Source organism: Temnothorax longispinosus, chromosome 2 (assembly GCF_030848805.1).
Source record: "Temnothorax longispinosus isolate EJ_2023e chromosome 2, Tlon_JGU_v1, whole genome shotgun sequence".
NCBI classification, from domain to species: domain Eukaryota; kingdom Metazoa; phylum Arthropoda; class Insecta; order Hymenoptera; family Formicidae; genus Temnothorax; species Temnothorax longispinosus.
In genome coordinates, this window is record NC_092359.1 from 11347598 (window position 1) to 11373017 (window position 25420).

Here is a 25420-nt window from a genome sequence, read left to right on the forward strand (position 1 = left end):
CAGAACCGGCATAGCCTTATTACTGAAGTGACTGAATCTAAAATTGTGTTATCCGAAAAAAAAAAATTTGAACACAGGCGAAGTGATAAACGAGATCGGGCTACCCGCATCTAACAACGCAACTAAATTACCTAGCTTATCATTAACTTTTGTTACCTTAAACCGATTATTTTTTGTGACAATTTTCTTATTTTTTTTTACAAACGCTATACAATCGGATGTTGTAGAGTCAGCTTCTGTTGACTGGGTGTCAGCAATTGCAGCAACTGTAGGGCTTGGCTGCTGAGGTTTCGGAACTGGTTCTTTCCTTTTCAGCTTACGGCACTCTTCCTTGAGGTGTCCTTTTATTGCGACAATATGTGCAGAAGATTTCTGAGGAATTTTCTTTGGTCTTCGCGTGAAGATCTTTAGTCGATGAGTCACCACTTTGAAACTTATCCGATTTTGACTTATCGAATCTGTCGGACTTGTCATACTTGTGTTTAGAAGTTGGTGATTTTTTGTGCGTGTCACAGCACGTTGTCGTGACGTGATGCATTTGTTCGAGGAAGTCATCTATTGAATCCGTTCGGATAACTGCTGCCGTATAGACCGAGAGCTGGCTACGAAAATACCAACGTCATTTGTTTAAGGAAATTTTCAACCTCAAACGATTGTGGCAATGTTGCAAATTAAGAAACCGCAAGTCTGGCTGCTGGCCGGTGGTGCGTTTAGCGGGGGCGTACACTCTTAGGTGTAAAATTTCGAAGATGAAAAACGTCATATGTGTAAGGCTAAAAATTTTTTTGCTTGTTGTATACGTGTTTAATAATCTGTATATGAAATGACAGACAAAAATCTCGGGTCTAACACCGTGCCAGACGTCGCCGAAAATCTCAGTATCTATGGAATGTACTGTAAATTGCCGGCAACAATTAATTTTATCACTTAAATTTTTTGAGCATTAAATTTAAAATGTTCTCTGCTAATAACAATAATATTTACGAACATTTTTTACGGGGAAAGGGGCACACAAAAATTTCGGTTCTAAAACCTTGACAGACTCCGACAAACAAATCGTAGGATATAAATGTTCAACTTTTTTAATCAATTAAACAATTAAACAATTAAACAATTTTTAATCATCTGTTTCGCTATAATCTTCATATAAATCATCAAGTGCTTCGCAGTCATCACCATCATCGCTATTATTGGATTCATTTTCATCATCATCATGATCGATGTTATCATCATTGTCTTCGTCGCCACTTTGACTCTCACTTTCCATATTTTCATCTGTTAATAAAATATAAAACATTATACAAATAATGTAGTTAATATTTGTAAATAGTTTTATAAGTAATTGAGAATGTTTACCTTTGGTATCTTCAGTTTCCAATACAACTTCATTTACGAATGATGGTAATTGCTTTCCCTCAAACCATTTGAATTCATACTTGGATTCGTTTTCAGTCCACAATTATGTGCTTCTAATTCTGTTGGAATTTTTAAATGGGCGTTTCTCCAAATATTGGTTATATAGTAAGTTCTCAAAAGTTGTTGCCATAATTCAGACTTACATGGTGGTAAACTTGCAGCATCTAAATTTTTAATATTTTTTTTTTTAAATGGTTTGTTAATATTTGTAAATCTGTAACTCTTTGTAAATAAATGCAATCGAGCATCATTAAGTTGATGAATGTGTCGTATGCCGTACATGTGGCAAACAAACTTTTCTAAAATTTCAAAGACTTTATTTTTTTCATACGAAACGTCGCCAAGGTCTGAAAATGCTTGTTGATATTCTTCTGATTGTAATAGAAGTTGTAAAGGTCGCAGTTTTCCTTTTCGATAAAATGCTGGATTATAATCACAGCCGGTTAAAGCATGAAATCCAGGAAGAGCTTTGCATACTAAATCTTCGAGAGTTTCATATAATTGAGTTACATTAATATATCGATGAGAATTCGCAACTCCAGTTTCTATCCAAATTTGTGAGTTAGTACTAACATGTTCCATATTACCCAGCATATTATTACAAGAATATCAGTGTCTGAGCATTTAATAACAATATTCGCATCATAATCAATATTACAAACATGATAAATAATATTTGTGTCAGCTTCTTCGTGGCTTTCACATGTAAGTGCATAATTTATTGTTTGAATAACATTTTCATCCCGAACTGTATAATTGTATACAATAAATGCTATAGCATTTATTATAGTTAACATTTATTGTTTTAGTGCCAATAAACGGTATCATTTCATTACTGGTCCAATGTGTAATCAAGAAAGTCACAAGAGCTTCTTTAAACTTGTTATTTCTAAGTTCTTTCGTGAAATCAGTAGATCTTATTTGATCCGGTCCAGAAATAACATACACGCGATCTTGCAAGCCATTTCTTAGCAAACGTTCATGATCTTTTATTGAAGGTGAGAAATATCGATCAAAAACAACATCTATTCTCGACGCTTTAAAACTTGTAACTATTTGTAAAATTTTTTTTGATGTATTACCGAATGTTGTTGGAATTTCTTTCATACAATGTAGTATAAAAAACCCATCAAGTATTGCTATATCGATATTTTGTGGTGGTTCGCTTTCAATTTTAGTTTCCAATGATTTCATCTCAAAGCAGATTTTTCAGTTTTGCATATTGTTCCATCTAAATGGCACAGAGACATCGGAACAGGAGTTAAAGGGTATGACGAAATTTTTGCAATGTCAATATTTTGCTCCATTAATATACCCAACATACGCCCAAACAAATCTCTTTGCAATTGACTTCATGTACTTTATCTGCTGATTTTTATTTTTTTCTTTTCACAAGAAGCAGAAAAATTAAAAATTTTATTTTGTTTAATGGGTTTTTCAAATCTATCAGTTGATAAAACACATTCAGAAATGAAAGTTTCTCGTAATTCATTTCCGGTTTTTTCAGCATTCAAAAGAAAATTAGAAACTGATTCTGATGCTGCTCGTCCTGTAGCAATATTACATAAAAGATCGTTATCCAAATCTACAGAATTAAAAGGGTTCAAATTTCGTTTAATAGTGTTTATGAAATTCTGCAGGTGAATAGAATTTTTTTTTATTTGATGTTTTTCTAAATCCGAAGTAATATCTTGGGATTTTTTCAATCCACATTCTTCATACACTCGAGATATAATTGTTGACCTGATACTATGACTTTTAGACCAACGTTGACGAGCAGATATAGAGTTGGTAAATTGTAAAACACCTGTCAATCTTCTTGCAGCATCAGCATTTATAGTTTGTTCCAGAGTCAAGTCTACTGGCTGTCTTGAAAAAGGCTTATTTGTTCTTTTAATACCAAAATAATCATTTTTAAAATTATCTTGCAATCCTGGATGTGTCTGTTCAACGCGTATCAAATTATCGTGATATTTGACTAACCAACGTGCATAATTACTTTGATTAAATAGAAAAAATAAATTCGACATTTTTGGCATAATGTACTTATAAAGTTCGAAGTCTCCTGTGCGAATGCTCCTGCTGAAGATCAAGTAGTAATTAATGAAGTTGACATACATCATGTAGAATTGTGCGGTTTTACCAAATTCTCCATTTAACGTCGCGTTTTGGTATGATAAATATTTTGATAATAATTCTGCAAGATCTGTATTTTCAATGACATTACTCGAAAGTTTTTGTGTTTGAAAATTTTTTAGTTGTACGAGTAAATTGTCCTCAATAGTTATTTTTTCTCGATCTAAAAAATTCTCAAAATGTAAAATTTGGAGCCCCAAAGCCATCAAAGGATGCAGGCGCTTACACCTATTAAAGTGTTTTCCACCTATGAAACTATTTACTGAGCCACTCGCTAGCAGTTCACTTTCGACCATTATGTGTGTCAATCCAGAGTTGTCAATAAATTTGCTTATTGCTTTAAAATATGCCATCATAGTATGAAAAGCACCTAAATGGATGAAAACGTTATTGAATTTTAGTTGCTCGCTCGCCTGAATTTGAAAAGCAACTTTTGCAATCGCTAAATCGTATGTAATTTGCATGTAAGTTTGTTCACATTCCTCAGCGATTTTTTGACTCTGAAGCATTGTTTCATATACGACAGATATATTTGTTGGCGACACGTTAATTGGAGTGAGATAAGAGATCATTTGTTTCAAACTATTGTCTTGTACTATTTGACTATTAAATCCTACCCACATTGGTGTATTTGATATTTTGAAAGCATGAGATAACATCCAGAGAATATCCAACTGTTTAATAAAATTTAAATTATGTGGAATTGCCTGACGTAATTCATCATCAACTGCTAATAAAGTTTCAACAACTTTAGGCTTCCTTGCGTACGATGATAATTCAGGAGTAATAGCATCAAAAATTCTTCTCCTTTTAGAAGTTGGAGCTGCTGCACTGTCGCTACTGTTATGACTTTCATCCAAATCAGCATCGTCACTTACATCCAAGTTCTGATATATGATGCCAACAGTATTGTGTAAAGTATCTTTACCACTGCAAGTTTCAACATATCTGTCAAAATTATCGAAAGCAACTGCTGTACAGAAACGTGGAGACAATTTCACATCTTCTGGACAAATATTTGACCTGCTAGTAGAAGATAATGTTGCTTCCGTCTTAAGTTCTTCGATTACATTATAACTGCAACAGTGACCATACTTATTTATAATATCGATAACCTTTCTACTACTTGTAATACTTTTTAAAGTCATTCCTAGAGTGATACGCTTTGATGTTTTAATTTTGCCGTGGGTAACTGCATAAATTAAATCTTGCGATAACGAATTAACTCTTCGTGTACATTCTGAGCTTTTTGTGGTTCGCCGGTCACAACCACAGATTAATGTCCGTACAAAGTTAGAAAGCTCGTTCGGGATGTCACATTCTCCAGCAATTAAATCAGTAATTCTTATGTTAGCAGGTAAAGAATTTTTTTTAATTGAAAGAATTTTTTTCCTTAAAACGAAAGCAGTACGTTGTAGTAGATCTGATTCTTCTAAATTTAAAAACGTAGATTCGTTGATAACACATCCGTGTGATGGTGTGACTATATTTTTATTATGCATAGATACTATTTTAATTCTTGTTTTAAAAGTTTTTTTAAAATTATCTAGTAGATGCTGAGATGTGACGATATTTTCAAGAGATTTAGATTTTTTATCAAAAATTCTTTGCAGAGAATTATTATATAAAATTGTCAGAAAACTTAAAAAATAACAATTTCTATTTTTTAAAATATTCTCTTCTATGAAACTGCAAATTTCTTTATAGGCTATTTGGTGGCGATTTCGCTTGGTATGCGAGTCTGTACTGTTTTGTTCAAATACTGATCTATGTTTACTTCGATAATTTGTTCTGCAAATATTGTGATAATTTATTATTTCATTTGGCGTCGGAGTTACGGCTTTTATTTTTTCCAGCATATTAACGTCATTCAAAGTGGTAGCATGAATTTTTAAATTTTTTATAAATGTGCTGTCTTTAGTAGAAGTATGTAGCGAATGTAAGCGACCATTATGTTTCTTACGATTTTGATTGCAAAACAGACACAGTCCTTTACTTTGCTCATTTTCAATGTTTTGTGGTGAAGCTACTACCTCATCTGTTTCTGAAGTCGCTGCTTGACATTCAGCGGAGCTACACAGTAAAAAATAATACGTAATTTTAACATTTTTTATACATATTAACACATGATATTAATTATTTTACAGATTTTACTTGAATTATATGTAATAGAAACATTTAATTTTAATCAATTTCATTATTTTGTATGTCAAAGTTTACGATTATTTTGAAAATTTACTTTAACTTTTACTTATGTTATTAAAATAACTTTAAGACATGTTGATTTTTCAAAGTAATTGTGTTAAAAGAACTCAAAAGAATATTCAATTTCTAAATGACATATATAAAGTGTTAAGTTATCACGTTGACATAAATATAACACGAAAATGTTAAGAAAAAAATAACATAGCTGTTGTATGCTAATTTTACATTGAAATAATAATCACATCTTGGTAACACAAGAAAATTTTAACATTTGGACTGCTATGTACAAACAATTTTTTACCGTGTATGTGCAGAAGATGGTTTCAATGATACTGAAAATCGTGTTGATTTTGCTTCCTCCTCTATAGTGGAATATTTGCTCATAACTGCTGTGTGAAAGCCTTGTAACACTTTGCGTGGTACCCATGAGTATCAACTACATCAGATGGCAAAATAATATTGTTGTACTTTAATTTATGAGCAACACGAATTTTCAAAATATTTCGACATTTTTTCAACGTCTCTTCGGTGAATAAAATAATTTTGCCACTTCCGTTGTCACAGCAAACACAAATTGGTCTCGAAGCCATAATTTATTTTTCAAATTACAGCACAGAGCAATACGGAATATACAGATCAACACTCTCTGACTGACAATTCTTTTCTTTTGAAACTAGTAGAAAAAGAACAGATTTACTCAGAAGGTTCTGCCTGCACTGTACATGCGTTGGCACGCTGACTGTTACGGTAGGAACTGGTCTAGACTCGCCGGCTCGCGTAAAACAAATGATACACGCAGGGGTGGTCTTGCACGGCGCATATATTCCGCGCGAAACACGTGTCTTGATAAGTCTACATTACATCGCTTTCTATAAATTATGTATACCTACTCATGAAGAATAGCTTCCATGTGTGTATTTTATCGCCCCGGTTTAAGAGCTGTTTGTCGGAGTCTGTCAAGGTTTTAGAACCGAAATTTTTGTGTGCCCCTCCCCCCGTAAAAAATGTTTGTAAATATTATTGTTATTAGCAAAGAACATTTTAAATTTAATGCTCGAAAAATTTAAGTGATAAAATTAATTGTTGCCGGCAATTTACAGTACATTCCATATAGATACTGAGATTTTCGGCGACGTCTGGCACGGTGTTAGACCCGAGATTTTTGTCTGTCATTTCATATACAGATTATTAAACACGTATACAATAAGCAAAAAAATTTTTAGCCTTACACATATAACGTTTTTCATCTTCGAAATTTTACACTTAAGGGCGTACGCCCCTGCTAAACGCACCACCGGCCAGCAGCCAGACTTGCGGTTTCTTAATTTGCAACATTGCCACAATCGTTTGAGGTTGAAAATTTCCTTAAACAAATGACGTTGGTATTTTCGTAGCCAGCTCTCGGTCTAGTACTCTTGATGGCAATGTTAGTAATTCCATCAATGAGGCAATGGATGATACTATCTTCCGGCAATCGAAGACATTGTAACATGGCTATTTTTTCCATCGCGTAGTCCTGAAAGCTCTCTTTGGGGAAAAGCCATTTACGTTTTTCTACCTTCTTCATGACGCTTCCGAAGACGATTCTTCTCTTGAAACGACGGACTATGGCTGCTTTAAAGTCCGGCCAGGACCTGATAATAGTATCGGAACTCAGGTCAAACCATCTGCGAGCTGTTTTACTCAGCTTCGACGTAGCTGCTGACATCATGGCAACTGGTGGCAACCCATGGATTTCTGCGATACTTTCTATCTTCTCTATCCAGAGCTCTACGTTCTCCTGTTCGGTACCCCCGAACTATCCCCCGAGGTATCTGTGAGGCTAAAAACTTGGAAGCGTTCGTCGTTACTGACGAAAATTCTGATGTCTGCGAACTATTGAAAATTCCTGGAGAATCGGGTGGTCTCTGTCTTCCATTTGCTGTATTGCTATTAGCATTATTTAGTACTCGCTCAAACATCTCTTGCTGTGATTTCAACATGTCCTGTTGAGACTTCATCATGGCTTGCTGTGACTCTCGCATTTGGGTTGCGAACATTTCGCATAGCTGAGCGACCACTGGATCTCTACTCGGATTTGGCTGGAGAGTTACCGGAGGATTCGTTTGTTCCGCTCGCGTAAAACCCAGAAACGGTGGCGTCGTTGTGCGATCATCCGGTGTTGAAGAACCGAGAGGTATCTCAAATGCCACGGAACGAGCTCTTCTTCCCCCGTAGTCGATGAGCTGATCCATGCACCGATCGTGATCGTCGGGTACATTTTGAAATCCTAGACTGCGTAGCTCTTCTTGAAGCTGAAGCAGTGTGAGAGCTTCTAATCGCTCGCGCGTATACATTTTGACTTGAACGCACTGCGTCGAAACTTGTTTAAAACTTGTCCGTACCGGTCACGCGCTCGTGTACCAAGATGGCGGCTATACGAGGCGTAGAACGCGGGAACGGCGCGCACTTCTCACGCACTCGAATCGTGAAAGTTCGAGAATGAATTTTCTCGTATTTGCACTTCTGACCGGCACTGCCGTCAGCGATATGTAACTTGATGTTCGAATTCCGCACAGCGTTAGCAACGGCGGGACGAGTTGTCGTACGACGCGACGATATGCTCTCGAATGTTCGAGAATTACGCACGGCACTTTGGTGACGGCGATGTAATGTCCGCAAATAATTTCCGCTTGGCACTCCAGCAACGGCGAGAAATGTTCGCGTGATTTCCCGCACAGCTCTCAGCAACGGCGAGAATGATTGAACTTCCGCACAGCTTCTGGCAACGGCGAGAATGTTCGAGAATGCTTTCCCGTACCGCATGTATCGGCAAGAAACGTTCGAGAAACTTCCGCACAGCTTCCGGCAACGGTGAGAATTCCACTCAGCACGTGGCAACGGCGAAATCTCACTCAGCTCTTAGCGACGGCGAAAGGTAGATTACCGCGCACGAATGTAGTGCGTTTTATTCCCGCGGAACCTTCTCAGAACCGAAGGGTAAAACCGAATGCTCGAGAACGCGACGATCGAGGAGATCTATCCCACTTCTGAACTGTAAGGGATGGCCGGCTAGGCCACAGGTTATTGCAGGGAACCAACGGGCAATAGCAAGGCCGGTGTATTGTCAGGATAGGGAACATGAAGGCAAAGTGAAGGGTACACTCCTCGATGCAGTAACTCTCTTTATTACGCACGCGGGTACAAAAGATCCGCAACGACCGCACGCGACTATCTCGGGCGAACGCCGGAACACGAATGAATTGGAATGAATATCGGTAGCCGCCGCTACCGGTCAGTACGCCACATCCGACCCACGTGGAGGTGGTCAGCCAATCGCCACGTAGGGCGTCGCTGGGGTTGTGTGTTAAGGCGCTGGTGTCTTACGGCGCGAGGCGCGCATGCGCGGACCGCCGCGGTGGCAACGCTTGTAGCGCGGGAAATTCAAACGCCGAATACTACCTTAAGAGTACTTTTACCGTTATAACCTATTTTTCTGTATTTTTGATCTTATACTTTTTACAATATTCACGCAACATACTTTACTCAAGCAATATAATTACGCTTAGATCAATATTATTAATCATTTAATATTGTTTAATAATATGAAGTATTTAATAATATAAGAAAATAAACAGGCCTATAGTTTACACCGATTACTTGATACGCATATTAAATAATAAATAATTAATAAATTAGTTTAATTATTAGCTGATCAGCTCAAATTTACTATTTAAGGTATTCCTTTCATGACACCAAAATCTTAAGAATTAACTGATTTTTTGGTACAAGAAAGTTAAAATGCATATCTTTACGCCAGAAAAAAATTAAACCACATTACCGAACATATAAAGAAGAATTATGACTTTGAAAATTCGATATTTTATATGTGACGTTATCGAAAAAGTCTAATTTCCACATTTCAATGTAATAATTTGTTTATCAAATATCTTAAGATATGAAATATTAACTGCGCTACATATTCGCTAAACTCGATCTATACTTTCGATAGTGCCGATAAAAATATAGAGTTACCGAATATTTAAACAAAATATTTATGTTAAAAGTTGACTTGAAATGTGGTTTATAGATGAATATTTTTAATGGCGACTTTCAAGGAATTATTTGGCAACGCTGCAAGCTGTGTCACACACTTCATGTCACACTTCAGTTCATCACGTACGGTTTATTATCAACTATTTATTATGTTTTAAAAAAGAAAAATAATCCAAAAGTATATATCGCATAAAAATATAAATAAAATATATAAATAAATGTACATACCGAAAAAAAAAATTTCTAAATACACATAATATTTTCATTTTTTTTCTTATAATTAAACATAATAATTAATTATAACTTGATTTATATAAGTTTAATGCAATATACAAGAGTTTGCTGATAGTCCGGGAGCCAGCTGCCATTTTAAGTGAATTATTTTAAGAAATCTGAGATTTTCGGCTAGTGTTCAATTCGGTCTGCTAATAAACAAAGTGAACGTCAGCTTCCATGGTAGCGGTGGGTGTTGCCGCGGCAGCCACCCACACACGTATAATTATAATAAAAATAAACCGACATAAAGAAAGCTGAGACTTTGTTTGTACGTTTATTATGATCTAAATAAACGGAAAATAATAGTCAGCTGACTTCATGGTGGGGGGTCATACGTCAGCTTCTCGCCCAAACATGCGAAAAATATGCGCTGAGTAAACTTATACTAAAAAAGCTGAAATTTGGGGAAGTTATAGTCAACTTTAACAGTTTTACGAAAATAATTGTCCGCTGAGTTTTTCACGGTGAAAAAGTGCTCAGCTGACGACTGAAAGATACGGCGCATCGCTATGCGCGCGGGCGCGTGGCATCCTTCACTGCATCAGCTGAGCACTTTTCCACTGCGAAAACCTTAGCGGACAATTATTTTCGTGTAACTGTTACAGATAACTATAAGTTTACAAAGTTTTAGCTTTCTTGGTTTCAGATAACTTGATTTTTATTAATAAAACGGTGCGTATATGCGCGCGGGCGCGTTGCGCCTATCTCACGGCATCAGCTGCTTCTCTCTCATGCTAAATTATGCTATTGATTATATTCAAATATGTAATTATATTTAACGCATTTATTGACAAAAATAATTTTTTATTTACGTTTTTTTTTTAAATACGTATGAGGTATAAGACATTTACTCTTCAGTCTTCCTCATCATCGCCCTCAAACTCTTGCTCGCTTTCGTGGTCGCTGTAATCCATATCGATCATCGGCGTCCGATCCTCATCATCTGTAAGCAAATATAATAAATAATCTATTATTACATAAAAAATAATCGCATCAAAAAGTTTTAGTTTTATATTTTATAACAGAAGCAAATGTTGGTGCAGTTCGATTTTGCAAGGCGGTAGAGCTGACCCGTCTATATTTTTTGCTGGCAGACGAAATATGTCATCGTTGTCCAGGTAGACGCCGCCGGACTCAGGGACGTTGTGGTGGGAGCAAAAGGGAGCCTTTCAAACTATAAACCGTTTACGGATATACCTGTAGCGACGGTCCTCTTAGTCAGCTGGGCTACAATTGTATTCGATCATAAAACTCCGGTGTTTATGAGCGTGTACCCGAGACGAGGAAATACATCTCTGTATCCATAAATATTTACTTATGGCATTTGCATGTGTAAATGTTTATTATTTATAATATTATATATACGTATTTACTGTTTATATTGTCATGTATACATATTTAAGGGTATAATTGAGCGTCAGAGATAAGCAGCTGAGTGCGATAGGCGCAATGCGCCCGCGCTCATATACGCACTGTTTTATTAATAAAAATAAAGTTATCTGAAACCAAGAAATTTGTAAACTTTGTGACGTGACAAGTCGCGTCTCCTTCCCGGACGGGCTCGGCCGAGGGGAATTCGGGGATGCCTCCTCATTAGAGCGAGAGGGGGGGGGCGGTTGCGTATCTTAATTGGTCTAATTAGATTTTAAGTTTTAAGGGATTGCCGGTGGTGACCGGACTTCATCTGGAACGGCCGGGGGCCGCAACGAGGACGGGCAGAGGATTAAAGAGACGGCCAGGGGACATGGCTGGAAGTCGGATCGCCCGGACCTCCCCGCAAGTGCATGAGCGTCGCCGGCCGGAATCCACCCCGCACTCGGTCGTAACAGCGGCGGAATAACGACCAGACGGCCCCCAGATCACCCACGAGCGAAATGCCAGTGGCACAAGGGTGCAGAGGAGCGGCCCAGGGAAAGGCACAGCCCTGGGGCCGCTGCCCCGAGGGGGATGCCGGCAGACGGGGCCGAGGCCCGGCCAGCCTGACCCCGAACGCCGACTCGATCATCGCGGCCCGGACAGCCGGTTGAATCGAAAAGCCCGCGCCGAATCGGAGGTGATTGCACCGGCGCCGCCGGAAAGGGAGGCGCGCGAGAAGCTAAGGCGCCGACGAGAGCGCCCTGGAGTTGGAGTGGCGCCCCCGGAAGGAGCGGCGCACGTGCGGCCTAGGCGCAGGAAGCGCTAGGATCGGCAATCCGGTCGAGCGACACGCTACAGCGCAGGCGCGGGGAACCGGCGCGATCCCGGCAGGCTATCGTTTCCGACACTGTCGTGCCGGCTAACGAGCGAGGAGCATCTCCGGAATTTCGAGCTGCCCGGACTATCGGAGGGACGACAACGATTGTAAGGTCATCACTCTGGCGTCCCCGCGTTAAGAGACGAGGGTTCGCTCGAGGCAGCGGCCCGTGGCACACGTGGGTTACCGGAGTTACGCAGGATACCTGTGTACCGCGTTAGAGCGTGCGATACCTTGCGCTCGCCTTGAAGTAGAGTCGTGTGGAAAAAGTGCCAGGGCCTTGCCGAGAGTGAGCTCTCGAATGCGTAGAGACCATTTGCGCCCTCCCCGCGAGCACCGCCACGGCCGACAGTCGCGTGGCGTTGATATGTGTGAATCGAAGTAATCGTGTCGCGTTTATGTAGCGTTTCGTCGAATTGATGTAAGTAGTCGTATCGCGTTATTCGTGAGTAAGTAATCGTATCGCGTATTCGTGATTGTGTCGCGTTTCATTGTGCTAGAGTTTATGTCCGTAATCGTGTCGCGTTTTGGCCATATTCGCCCTCGTATTTGAGTAACGTATCCGGGCCCTCGAGGACGGCGAAAATTGTGTTTGGCGGGACGGAACGACCGACGGGATCGGCGCGGGGCCGCGGAATCTCCGTACTTGCGAGAGAATTCGGGATTCGCGTGGCAAGCCGCGGGATCGTCCGCGATACGTGTCCTTATTTCGTGTTCGGGGGCAATCGCCGGCCAGTGTGGTCGACTCGGCGAGATCGCCCATACTTTTTGCGTCGCGCGGAATCGAAGTGGCCCGGGTGTGCGTTGAAGTAGCTGCCGAAGGTACGGCGAGCGGTTCGTCGGCCTCGTGGCGTAAGTTCATTGTGTTGAAGCCAGGTACCGCGATACCTGAATCGTCATTATTTCTGTTAAGCTTTCGTGTGTTCGTCTGCGTTTATCTATTGCGTTGAGAACTTCGCGTGTATGAGTCTACGGGGTTTCATAGTCGACATTACTGCGTGCACTTATTGCGTCCGCGACATTCGTGCGACCGCCTAGCCGACATTGTTGCGGTAATACGAGACTCAGATCGATTATACCTACACCTTGATACTAAATATATATTTTGTTATTATTATTTATTTTCTTGTGAGTGTGATTAATTGTGTGACGCCTCTCTCCGAATTCCCTGAAAGAGCCCTACGCCCGGACGTATTGCCGGGAATATCGTGTTAGAGATTATAGTGTACGGTGGTGCAATTCGTTGCACCTGGCGCCCAACTTTGGTGTCGGAATTAGTTACGCGTGCCGCCAATCCTCGATAGCCCTCCACCGGATTGCGAGACCGGGGGAAAAAGCGTCGCAACTTATAGTTATCTGTAACAGTTACACGAAAATAATTGTCCGCTGAGGTTTTCGCAGTGGAAAAGTGCGCGAAAAGCTCAGCGGACAATTATTTTCGTGAAACTGTTAAAGTCGACTATCACTTCCCCAAAGGACCACGCACTAATTTTGTATGAAAAAAGTGGCCACCGTTAAAATCGACGAAAACTACGGAAAACTGTAGTTTGTGTGATGCCGATGAAAAGTTCAAATCCACACAACCCTCAAAATATGCTAGTTTTTAAGCTACGAGCCTATAAAGGTAATATTGGTGGTATAAAACGTACACGTAAATTGTTTATAATAAAAGAATTATGCGTACATATTAAAAATTATTAATTTTTAATAATTATAAAAATACATATATTTTTTAAATATTTTTTTATGTAGCAAATAAGACATTTTGCTTCTCCATCAATAGCACCGCAAGTTTCCCCAATATTGAGCTCGTGCAGACATTCGACATTGAGAAAAATAAAAATAAAATATGACGATGTAGTAGTGGACGACGAGGATTGCCGAGTGACTGAGCCACCAGCCAAGATCGTTCCAAAAGAATATAATGACGTTGCAGTATTCAACGAAAGTCAAGCGAGTGATGAGAGAAGAAAAAGTAAAAAATCGAAAAAAGATAAATTGAAAATAGAAGATCGAAAACGTAATAAAAACAATACATATAATTCCGATAAATATAACAGGTCGGCAAATCAAATGGAAAGTTTTACTACGTGGACTGATGATTCTAAAGATGGAATAAAAGTACTTGGACAATTTATAATTTCATTAGGTATCTGATTATCGATTTGAAGTCTTTTAAAGATTTAAACAATAAATTTAATATGATCTATTTCTCATCTATGAAGAAATCAGTAGTTAAGTTGGCAAAAAAAACTATTTATCTTTTATAATCATATATCCCAGTAAGCAAGGAACATTAAATTAACGTTTAGAAATATTGACTTTATGTGTATTTTTTAAACGTTTTTTAATAATATTATACACATATTTGAAAAATATTATTTTGTAATATGATTTTTCTGAATGTTGTTAAAATATTTTAAAAACGTTACAGAAAATATTTTTCAAATATTACTCTGACATTTATTTGAGATTAATGCAACAGTTCAAAATTCCTTGTAATTTGGACTTGGAAATAACGTTGGTAGTATATTAATTTTCTGTTGTTAGAATGTTATTGTTTTATATTGTGCGCAACGCTCATCGCGACAGCCATGATGCGTACATTATCCTACGTACGATGCGTATACACGCGTGTGGATCGAGCAATGCGGAGTGCTCTTTATTTACAGTATATCTATATCTATAAAGGAAGATGTCCTGACTGACTCATTCACTGACTCATCAACGCCCAGCCCAAACCCCTGAACCGAATTTTTACCAAAAGTATATGAAATAGGGGTAGAATTTTCCGGGGAGTGCCACTATGTGTATAGTTTTTTGTTACCGATTTTTTTGGAAACCGGTTTTTTTAATTTTTCCAATTTTTCGGGAAATAATTGTTTGAATCTCAAAGAATTATTTGGGGAGTGCTATAAAGTATATAATTTTTCGTTACCAATCTTTTTGGGAATCGGTATCAGAAGTTTTTCGAATTTTTCGGGAAATAATTGATCGAATTTTAAAGAATTGTATACAAAACGGGTAGAATTTCCCGGGAAGTGCTATAAACTGTATAGTTTTTCGTTACCGATTTTTTTGGGAACCGATATCTTTTTGGAAATCGGTTACAAAATTTTTCCAATTTTTTAGGAAATAATTGAGTGAATCTCAAATTGTATACGACAAAATTGAACTTTAGTCGATAAAAAAGTAATATTTTTTACAGTCAAATTTTAGTTCTTAGTTTTATATACACTATTTTGTTCTCTTCAGAAATACTGCTCCTTATCTTATTCTTTTTCACTGTATTTATCGTTAGCCAAGTTGCGTTATTTCTTAGTTTTTTACAGTGTGTATTATTGAGATTGCTGGTTGCTTGCCTTAAGAGAGAGAGCATGCACATCATACTAACTTCTGTCCGTTATATTTCGCTTTTGTTTATATCACATTGTATCTTTGCATCTTGTATTGTATTGTATTGTAATCACCATATTATTGTAACTGCTATATTACTTTTTGCCCTTTAGCCTTTGCTTGGGCATAATAAATTAAGGCGCAGCGCAATTTACGAACTAAAAGTAAGGAATGAAAGCACAAGAAGTTCTATACCAGAAACAATGTTATCGAATTTCACGTGCAAGCAAGTCAATATGTCCACGAGAGGAATAAGCGTTGAATTCAGCAAGACGTATCAGAGAAGAATTACATGTTGATTAAGCCGAACGATCAAAGAACAAGGGACGAGCAAGTCGGATCAGTCAGATAAGCTTAGCTAGATCAGTGTCGGAGTCGATATGAATTACAGGTTGACCATCAGAAGACCTAACACATATTTGACCATTTCTTACCCAGACATACTTATACGACCTCTCTTTAGCAACACTCTTAGCTCGAAGTAACATGTCGTAACTGCTCTTGGATAACAACTCGTTTACATAAATGTAACGATCTGAGTTACCACCGCATACGTCTTTACATTTGAGAACACCCTTTGCCCGCTTTTTTGAAATAACCATATCGCGCACGGCACTCGAAGCCAAGGTAACAACGATTGAGCTAGAAGATGCAGCAACAGTGGAAGTCGCTGACAGCGCTTTCTTAACAGCTCTAACGCCGAAAATATGGCATGACAAGTTCGGAACGTCCAATGCCTCTAGCACATTTTTGGCAAGCTCAGATGGAGCAACAGACAACGTCGATGGTAAACCTGAAATGATCAACTCATTTCCACCATGGGATCCCTGACATGACTAAGCAGATTTCAAGTCTTGGATTTCACGAATAAGTATCGCATTATCTTGCTCCAATTTAGCTAGGCGCTGACTATTCTGAGCGACAGTGTCAGCAAGACGATTTAAGTGACTAAGTTTATCGCTTAGTTCTTTGTTAGTACGTTGCTGACTGTCAATAAAAGCAAAAAGCTTCGCATCAGATTTTTTCATCTGCTCGATCAATCCACGCAAAAGATCATTGGTAGAGTCATGTATAGTGTCATGCATAGTGTCATGCGTAGTGGAACGCATACGTGCAGAAAGCTTCGCATTAGATTTTTCCACCTGCTCAATCAATCCACGCAAAAGATCATTGGTAGAGTCATGTATAGTGTCATGCATAGAGTCATGCGTAGTGGAATGCATACGTGCACCGCCAAGCGAGGCATCAACAATGTTAGATACTTTAGTAAATGGCATATTTAAAAATTGTAATTTACAACAAGCACTAGCGGACTTCGTACCAACATAAGCTTTGACACAACCCGGATGAAATGCTCTATGACACTCAGCACATGAGGCAGATTTACCAGCAATCTGCTTTGTACACCTAGCACACGCGCGCTGCATGTGTTATCTACAATCGCTCAATCACTTAAAAGAAATAGAGTTCCGTAGTATCGATCAGCAATCAGAGTGTTCATATAGATCATAAAAGATGTCGCAGAGATCAACCCGAGCAGCCAATCAGCAGTCACTTAGATAGCACGTGTTCAGAAAATAGCATGTAGATAAAGAAGATCGGCAACAATGGACGCATGCGCAGCTGAGATCCACGTCTTCCACAGGAACAGCCAAGAATTAGGTTAGAACAAGCGATGATATTTGCCACAGAAATGCTTTTAATTAGGTAGCAAGCACCAGAGAGATAATGATAGCACGTAAGCAACAAAAAACCTGCTAATATATTTGCAACAAAATGACCCGAAGGCAGCTCCCAAGTAGCACAGCAAGTCACAATAAAATCAAAATGACGTCGATGGTAAAATGACGGTAAAATGATCAAAAATCGTCATTTTGCAGTCATTTTGACATCATTTTGACTTTATTGTGACTTGCTGTGCTACTTGGGTACGGCAGAAAACAGATTCACTTGAAGCAGTAGCAAAGAGAATAGACAAGCAATGATAGGTACTCACAGAGAGAGAGAGAGAGAGAGAGAGAGAGAGAGAGAGAGAGAGAGAGAGAGAGAGAGAGAGAGAGAGAGAGAGAGAGAGAGAGAGAGAGAGAGAGAGAGAGAGAGAGAGAGAGAGAGAGAGAGAGAGAGAGAAAGAGAGAGAGAGAGAGAGAGAGAGACTATTTGCGTGTCTTATTACATATGTCCTCCGGGGCGAAGCCCGGGTAACCAGCTAGTTTATATATAAGTAAGTAACTATTATATTCTAACAGTTGTATATTAATAATAAAAACTCAATTAACCATACGTGCTATGAATAGTAGCTGATATGATGATCTATAACCTATAATTTAGGTTAACTATAAATAACGTTTTTTGGGTATCGGTAGAAGCTATATAGTGGAATTATTTGCTATTTTCTTGCAATTTACTGCCGATTATTTTCAGCTGTTTGAGCGCGTCGAGATCGTGAGCAGACGTACGCTTATCGCGACAGCCAATCGGAACCAGTAGTTCTGGAGACTGTAGTCGCATTATCTTACATACCTATACGTATGATGCGTGAGTGTGTCATACGTACGTTTGTGCTTGTGCTGTCGAGCACTTTTAATTGTATACAATATTTTTATATGGGTAAGTAATTATTATATACATTCAAGTTTATACTTATGGCTCCTGGGTAGTCACCGCGGCCATATTGGATTCTTACTATCGAGGCGAGGAAAACACCTAATTTTAAGTTGCGGTATTTTCCGAAATAAAAAGACATTTCAATAAAAAATCACGACAGATCGTTTCAGCACACTTCAAAAATTGACCGGATACTATCCTTTTCTCTCGACAATAAACAAACAGCCATAAAACAAAGCCTAAACATACGGAAAACAAGCCGTTTGACGACTATCGAAAGGAGTGGTGAATGTTCCTTCCGCATAAATATTTCTTGCAAATCTTACCATACGGTCAATTTTACGAGTTTCACGAATACGTTAAACGTTAGAGCACAAGTACAGAGCGAATAATAAAGAAATATACCGCAACTTAAAATAAGGTTGTCAACATGTCACAAGACAGAATTCTCCATTGGAGAGAGTGAGAGGAGAGAGTTCTTATTTCTGCCGCGACGGTACGGCGCTACCGTCAACGCAGAGTTCTCGGCTCAGGGACCAGGAGCCTTATGCCAGGTTTACAGTTATAATAGCTTCACACAAAGTTACTAGGGTAAAGGTTTATTTCTATTGGTAGATTATCGACTCTGTTATTTTACTTTGTTTCCGCTCTAGTTATATTATATATTCATAGACACTTTCCTTACCGAGACTCACCGCGCTACACTTTTTGCTTATCGCTTCTAAAAGAAAGACGTGTGTACTAGCGATCACAGTTGTAATAAAGATTCAGTTTTATTTATCAGATTTTATTTATGACGCTTTATACGTCAATACGTTTCTTGTGCGTTGATCTACGTTACATTACCATACGAAAATTTTATGCGGAGGCTCTAACCGATACGTTTCTTGTGCGTTAATCCACGTTACGTTACTTTGCATAGCGCATAAACATAAGCGTAAGAAATTGATTGGTTTACATGTATATGTGCAAAAGGAAATAGACCAATCCATCTCTTTATGCATATGCTTATGCACCTATGCAAGTTTGTCTGGGTTGACCTTAAAAAAGCAGCGCCAAGTTTTTTACAAGAAAAATTTATTTATTTTATTTTAATTAAATATTTTTATTTTATAATGTTACCTCTTTAATTCTTTGTGATTAAAATAATTCTTTGTAATATTATAATTTTATCAAGGAGAATTAAAACTACTACCACTTGGGTTGATAGAAAGACTCTCAGGAATACAAAGATACATACCACTTGGGCTGAGTTAGGTAACACAATTTTGTTTCATTTTTTAAAAGTAGTTGCAAAATTATTTTTCAAAGTGTATATATTCTCTTTGCAATTGGCGCAATTTAAAGATTTCACATCTTTTTTTGAAATACGTATCACTTAGGTTGAATTAGGTAACGCAATTTTGTGAATTATTTTGTTAGGGAGAAATAAAGCTACTATACATATATCATCACTTGGGTTGAGTTAGGTAACGAAATTTTGTGAATTATTTTGTTAGAAAGAAATAAAGCTACTACCATTTTAGATTTTTAGATTTACAACATACATTGCGCGTGTACTTGGCGCCTTTTTTTACCTTTTTTGAAAAAGGTAATTTTGTACTGATATCATGCATTTTGTAGTGATAAGCAAGTATCGGCAAAAAATGTCCATTTTTTATTTTTTAATTATTTACAAATTGACAATAACAACTAATTAAATTTTTATTAAATTTATATATATATATATATATAAAACCTTTTATTTTTTACAAATATACATATATGTGTATTTATATTCGTATTATATAGAGAATCGCTATAACATTAAATGTAATAATAGTTATAATATAGAACTATTGTCTCCTATTTTTGAAATTTATTAAATATGTATTGATTAAATACGTATTTATTATATTTAATGTTATTCTTGCAATTCTCTATGTTAAGTGGATATAAATACACATATATATCGTATATATACATATATATAACATTAACATGTTTTTTAAATCATGTTTATCTGCAATAATTAAATTATTTATATTAAACCAATTATTATTTTTTAAATAAAAAATTTACCTGACAATGTGATTATTCCTTATCCACTAATTATTAAATTTTCAAATAAGTAATTATTTATGTATTAAAAACACATGAAGAATATAAAACGGTGCGAAACTGGAAACTACTGGAACAGATTCGGGTCTGGACTAGTTATTTATTGGTTCGGATTCCTTGACTGCTTGAACAGATCGACTAAGAAAAAGTTTATTATAATGGACTATTTTCCCGAAAATATTACATACATGGATCCAACTTGTATCAAACCTATGAATATTAATACGTGATTATAATCGATATAATTGTATATATTTATTTTTGTACAGTTATGTTCAAGAAATGACAAGAGATGATACATCTAATATTTGTAAATAGATTTCTGTTAGAGGATCTGATCATGGATTAATATTTTAATACTGTTTCTGATTGTTATCGGAATGAATTAAAGTATGGTTTTGTATTTTCATATTGTAATTATTATATTCAAGTCATTAAACTATTCATGTATTTTTATTTTTCCTCCAAATGTTTGCGAAAACTTAACTATTTAGTAGAGTTACATAATCGAGTAAATGAATTAAATATTATCACATAACTGAATGAATTAAAATCACAGTCCTTAAAAATACAATGTAGCTAATATATATTAATTATAAAATAGATTATAATATATATATAATCAGCTGTTTTATAATGAATCAATTGTACGATGAAACAAAGTTATTTATCTGGTTATAATATTTACAGTCCTTGAATCTGAATCCTTTAAACAAAATTGGACAATTCGTTGAATCTAAGATCAGATTTTAGCTTTCTTCCTATTTTTATCCGACACTGTATACTTGTCGTAACTTTTCGTTGGATCAAAAGGTTCCCATCTACTCGCTGGAAAAATGTGTTTGTTCCTCTCGTACCATGATCTAATGAGAAAAACATAAAAGAGAATTATACAAAGTATTCTTTTAATAATAAATACCTAAGTAAAACTTTCCGACATGTGATTCCTCGGTTTCGACAGAAGCATCGTGCTTAATACGAATATCATCGTGAACGTCAAATGTGAACAGAGGCCCGCTCTTTCCTCGTGCCTAATCGCAATATTACATACATTAAAATAACATGCCAACATTGTGATATTGCTTCATAAGTTTTATCATTTAGTATATTTACCTTAGTTACAATAAAATTAGTTATAGTTGCAGTAAAACGTATAATGGTGCGGTAATATAAGATTCTCCTTGACATACATTAACTGATCTGCCATTACTGTTTTAAGCTCGCTGAATTCACGCCTCAGAACTTCTAAACATCTCTGAAGAACCTAATAGATAGAATTACCTGTGTGTAAAAATTTAATTTATGCAGCAGAACATTATATATCATGCCAATGTTACTCCAAAAGTGACACTGGAGTATTTTAATAACTTAAACGTTCTCTAAACCACTGAGACATTCACCTTTCTTCATTATAACACTCCGACGATGGTCAGATCCATCCCAATAACTGAATGTGATCTCAATTTCTTCTTCCTTCAACACGTTCTGCTTTCTACCCCATTCTTGTCTCAATTCTTCCCTAAGTTTATTTTCCTCCTCGTCCCTTTCGACAATTCCTTCGCGTGTAAACGGGATTGATCTCCTCGGCATCAGCTCCCTGCCGTCAATATATACCTGTGAACAGGCTCCTTGATCTCCTCGGTATCAGCTCTCTGCTGTCAATATGTAATACCTCTACAAAGTAAAAATGTATTGTATAATCAGAATACTAGCAACGTGCACAACTTCATTTGAGGTTATAATTGGGTACAACATTCATCGCACGATACTGTTATAATTGCAAATCGGAAACGTACCTCGAGTCCAGCTCTTCTGCGATCAACGAAGTCGGGATCGAACGTGTCAGTCGTCACTTTCTGCCAAGCGTAGAGAACCTTCTTTTCCGGCAGCGGTGGTAACACGATGTAGGGATACGAAATCTCGGGATAAGCACGAAGCAATTCAATTTTCAATTCAGTATATCGCCGGCACGATTACTGTGTTACTGCCGTTTCGCGTACGCGCGTATGCGCGCGTTGTCGCACCTTATACCTCGCGACAGCGTGCGGCTCGTGCAAACGTTAACGCGCGGCCGCAATCGCGCGGCAGAAACGCCTCGTGTGAACAGGCTCCTTGATCTCAGTATCAGCTCCCTGCTGTCAATATAAAAAATAATATAATAGGTTATTAACCTGTATGTATAAACACTCACGTAAACGTAGTATAAACAGTAAATAAAATAGTACAAGTGTAACAGTAATATATAGAATAAGATAATTATAGGATAATTACATAAAACAATTACCTTGAATTAATCGTCGCGTCGCGTAAAGAGTCACGGTCGGTCTCGCTCCGCGCGTACTACCGTGTCTCTCTCGAGATAGGTTATAACTGATGAACTGACTGACACTCTGACAGCGCGCTAAACGAACGCACTGTCTGCACTGCACTGCACTGCACTGCACTGCGATACTAACGCTGCTAGCCGCCAGTGTCGAAAAAGTGAAAGTGACGTTCTCTGTTTGTTACATGTATGTTATAATGAATGAGAGCGGTTGACGTAGAAAGTATCTTAAAAAAAATTTTTGACATTTGGACTTTGCGTCGCAATATCTCCGCTCGTAGGGCACGTAGCGGAATATTATAAGAGAAACCCCTCCCCTAATTGGACCCCAAGCTATCGATCAAGCCTAATTAGAACTTGATCCGTTCACTCGTTATCGAGATCTCAACATCTCGTATACTCGCAACCCGTCGCGTCGCGTAAAAGAGTCACGATGCGGTCTCGCTTCGCGTGTACTTGGCGCGAGACACTACCGTGTCTCTTGATATTGTGTCAAACCACTCAGAAGCGGTAATAAATAATTTAAAAAGCCATTTAAAGAATGTGCATGGGATATATATTACAAACAGTGCCGTACCCTACGACGTTATTTCACAAAAGTACAAAATATTGAAAAGGCAAGATGTAAATGTGGCAAAACACTAACTTTAGACAATTCCGGGTTAAAGCAACATTTGAAGAAATGTAATCCAGGATGAAAACAAGAGAATCAACTTGCGTAAGTACACATTTAGAAAATTTATAAAATACCAACAGATATTGATGCTTTAGTCGCTATTGTTGAGATTATGATTGTATAATATAGTTCCAACCTGATTTATTTTAACTTATTCTACAACTTTTCGCAAAAACATTCAGTCCCTTTCGACCGCACTGATGTGTGACTGTATTTGAGTTATGTCTGTACACGTTCTGACATCAAGACAGCTTTATTTATAAACTATATACGTATAATAAGAAATCATAAATCTATTTAAGATGTTTATTTTAAAATTAATATTACAAAAATTCGAGATATGATCTATAGAGAGAGAAAGTTATTAGAGATTGTTTCATATCTCGAATTTTTGTGTGCATTATATGATGCTATTATATTCTTGTAGACAGTGATTCAAAATGGAGGAAAAATTTGTGTGTGAAGGAGGGTTGGAGATATATCATCAAGAATATAATAGCATCATATAATGCATACAATTGTAATATTTAAAAATAATTATTTTTTTCTATTTTTATTTACATTAATGCAGACCTCAAAGTCAAGATCCACCTGATATGACTGAACGTGCAACTCAGGTGGCTCACATGCCAACAAACGAGGAAGCAGACGCACTTGATGAATAATTATTTGTTTTGTTTATATCACACAATGCAGTGTTATCTGACTAATTAAATTTTAACTTTTCTACACAAAAATAATTTACAAATGTTTTTAGTATTCCAGAACCTATTATGCAGGACCCAAATTTCCCAATGGAAATAGCAGCATATGAAGAGTTGCAGTAAAGTAATTAAGTTGGACAATAGCCGCCTACGAGAAGGTGTAAGTTTGGATCGGCTGAAACTAATCATTTTAACAATTACTTATCAGTAAATTTAATTTAAAAAAGGTAATTTTGTACGGATATCACGCCTTTTTGTAGTATTACGCATTTTATAAACAGTATGTACAGGGTGTTATTTCGAGGTATAATACTACCACTTTGTTTTTTTTTTCGAGGTAACAGCATAATACATATACACTACTATGCGTGTACTTGGCGCCTTTTTTTACCTTTTTTTTTTTGAAAAAGGTAATTTTGTACGGATATCACGCCTTTTTGTAGTGTTACGCATCTTAATCTTAACAGAAAAAAAAAATTACACCTTATAAAGAAATGTGTCTGAAGTTGTTAATATATATAATATATACATTGCCGGACATTCCCTAACAAAGAAAGAAAGAGTCGTGCAAAGAGAGATAGTAGATATCGCGAAAAAAAAGAGAGAACAAGGAGAGCAAGTAAAGATAGGATACAAGAAACTAATGGTAAACGAAAGGACTTTTATATGGAAGGAAGAGGAAGGACTGAGAGAGTGTTTTCAGTACAGACAAAACCCTGCAAACCTATAAAACAATAACAGCCAAAAGTAATATAAATGAAGGTAAAGACGGCAAGGAAAAACAAATAGAGATTAAGGCAACGACTTTCAGAAAAGACCAGGCAACGGATCATCAAACGAAAACGGGGGCGACGGAGACAGATTTCGGGAGTAGGACAGACGAGAGGGACACAAACGAGGGAGAGAAGAGAGGAAAAACCTTCGTGGCAGGCTTCTGGAACGTCGCGGGACTGTTTAATAAGGACAGGCAATTTTGGAAACACATAGAGAATTACGATGCCATAGGGCTAACGGAAACATGGGTCAACGAAAAACAATGGGAGAAATTGAAAGACAAATTACCGAACAAATTCATATGGAAAAGTACTGCAGCCAAACGAGAAAGAACCAAGGGAAGAGCAAGGGGAGGAATAATAACAGGGATAAGAAGAGGTGTCAAGGAAGAAGAAACAACGAACGAGCGGGAAGAGATTCAAGAAAGAAGAGTTATTTTAAACAACACAGAGTGGAGAATTCTAACAGTATACAGCAGAGACATAAAAAAAACAGTAAAAGACTTACGGCAGATAATTCACAGTCCAGGGAACAGAAGAGTA

At 37.3% G+C, this 25420-nt stretch overlaps 1 protein-coding gene and 1 long non-coding RNA gene across 5 annotated transcripts in view; one reads left to right on the forward strand and one right to left on the reverse strand.

The window, feature by feature from the left end:
• The window catches only part of LOC139807990 (uncharacterized), a 164453-nt gene that overhangs the window by 62943 nt on the left and 76090 nt on the right, over window positions 1-25420 (forward strand). The window lies entirely within an intron of this gene.
• LOC139808397 (uncharacterized) lies at window positions 21060-23095 on the reverse strand. 4 transcript variants are annotated; one of them, XR_011730851.1, is made up of 6 exons: window positions 22686-23095; window positions 22198-22536; window positions 21802-22075; window positions 21524-21682; window positions 21340-21432; window positions 21060-21264 (listed from the first exon to the last, which is right to left on the reverse strand). It is a non-coding gene; the product is annotated as an uncharacterized lncRNA (long non-coding RNA). The 4 variants fall into 4 exon arrangements; XR_011730849.1 differs by having other exon boundaries at window positions 21321-21432; window positions 21515-21682; XR_011730850.1 differs by having other exon boundaries at window positions 21515-21665; window positions 22686-23090.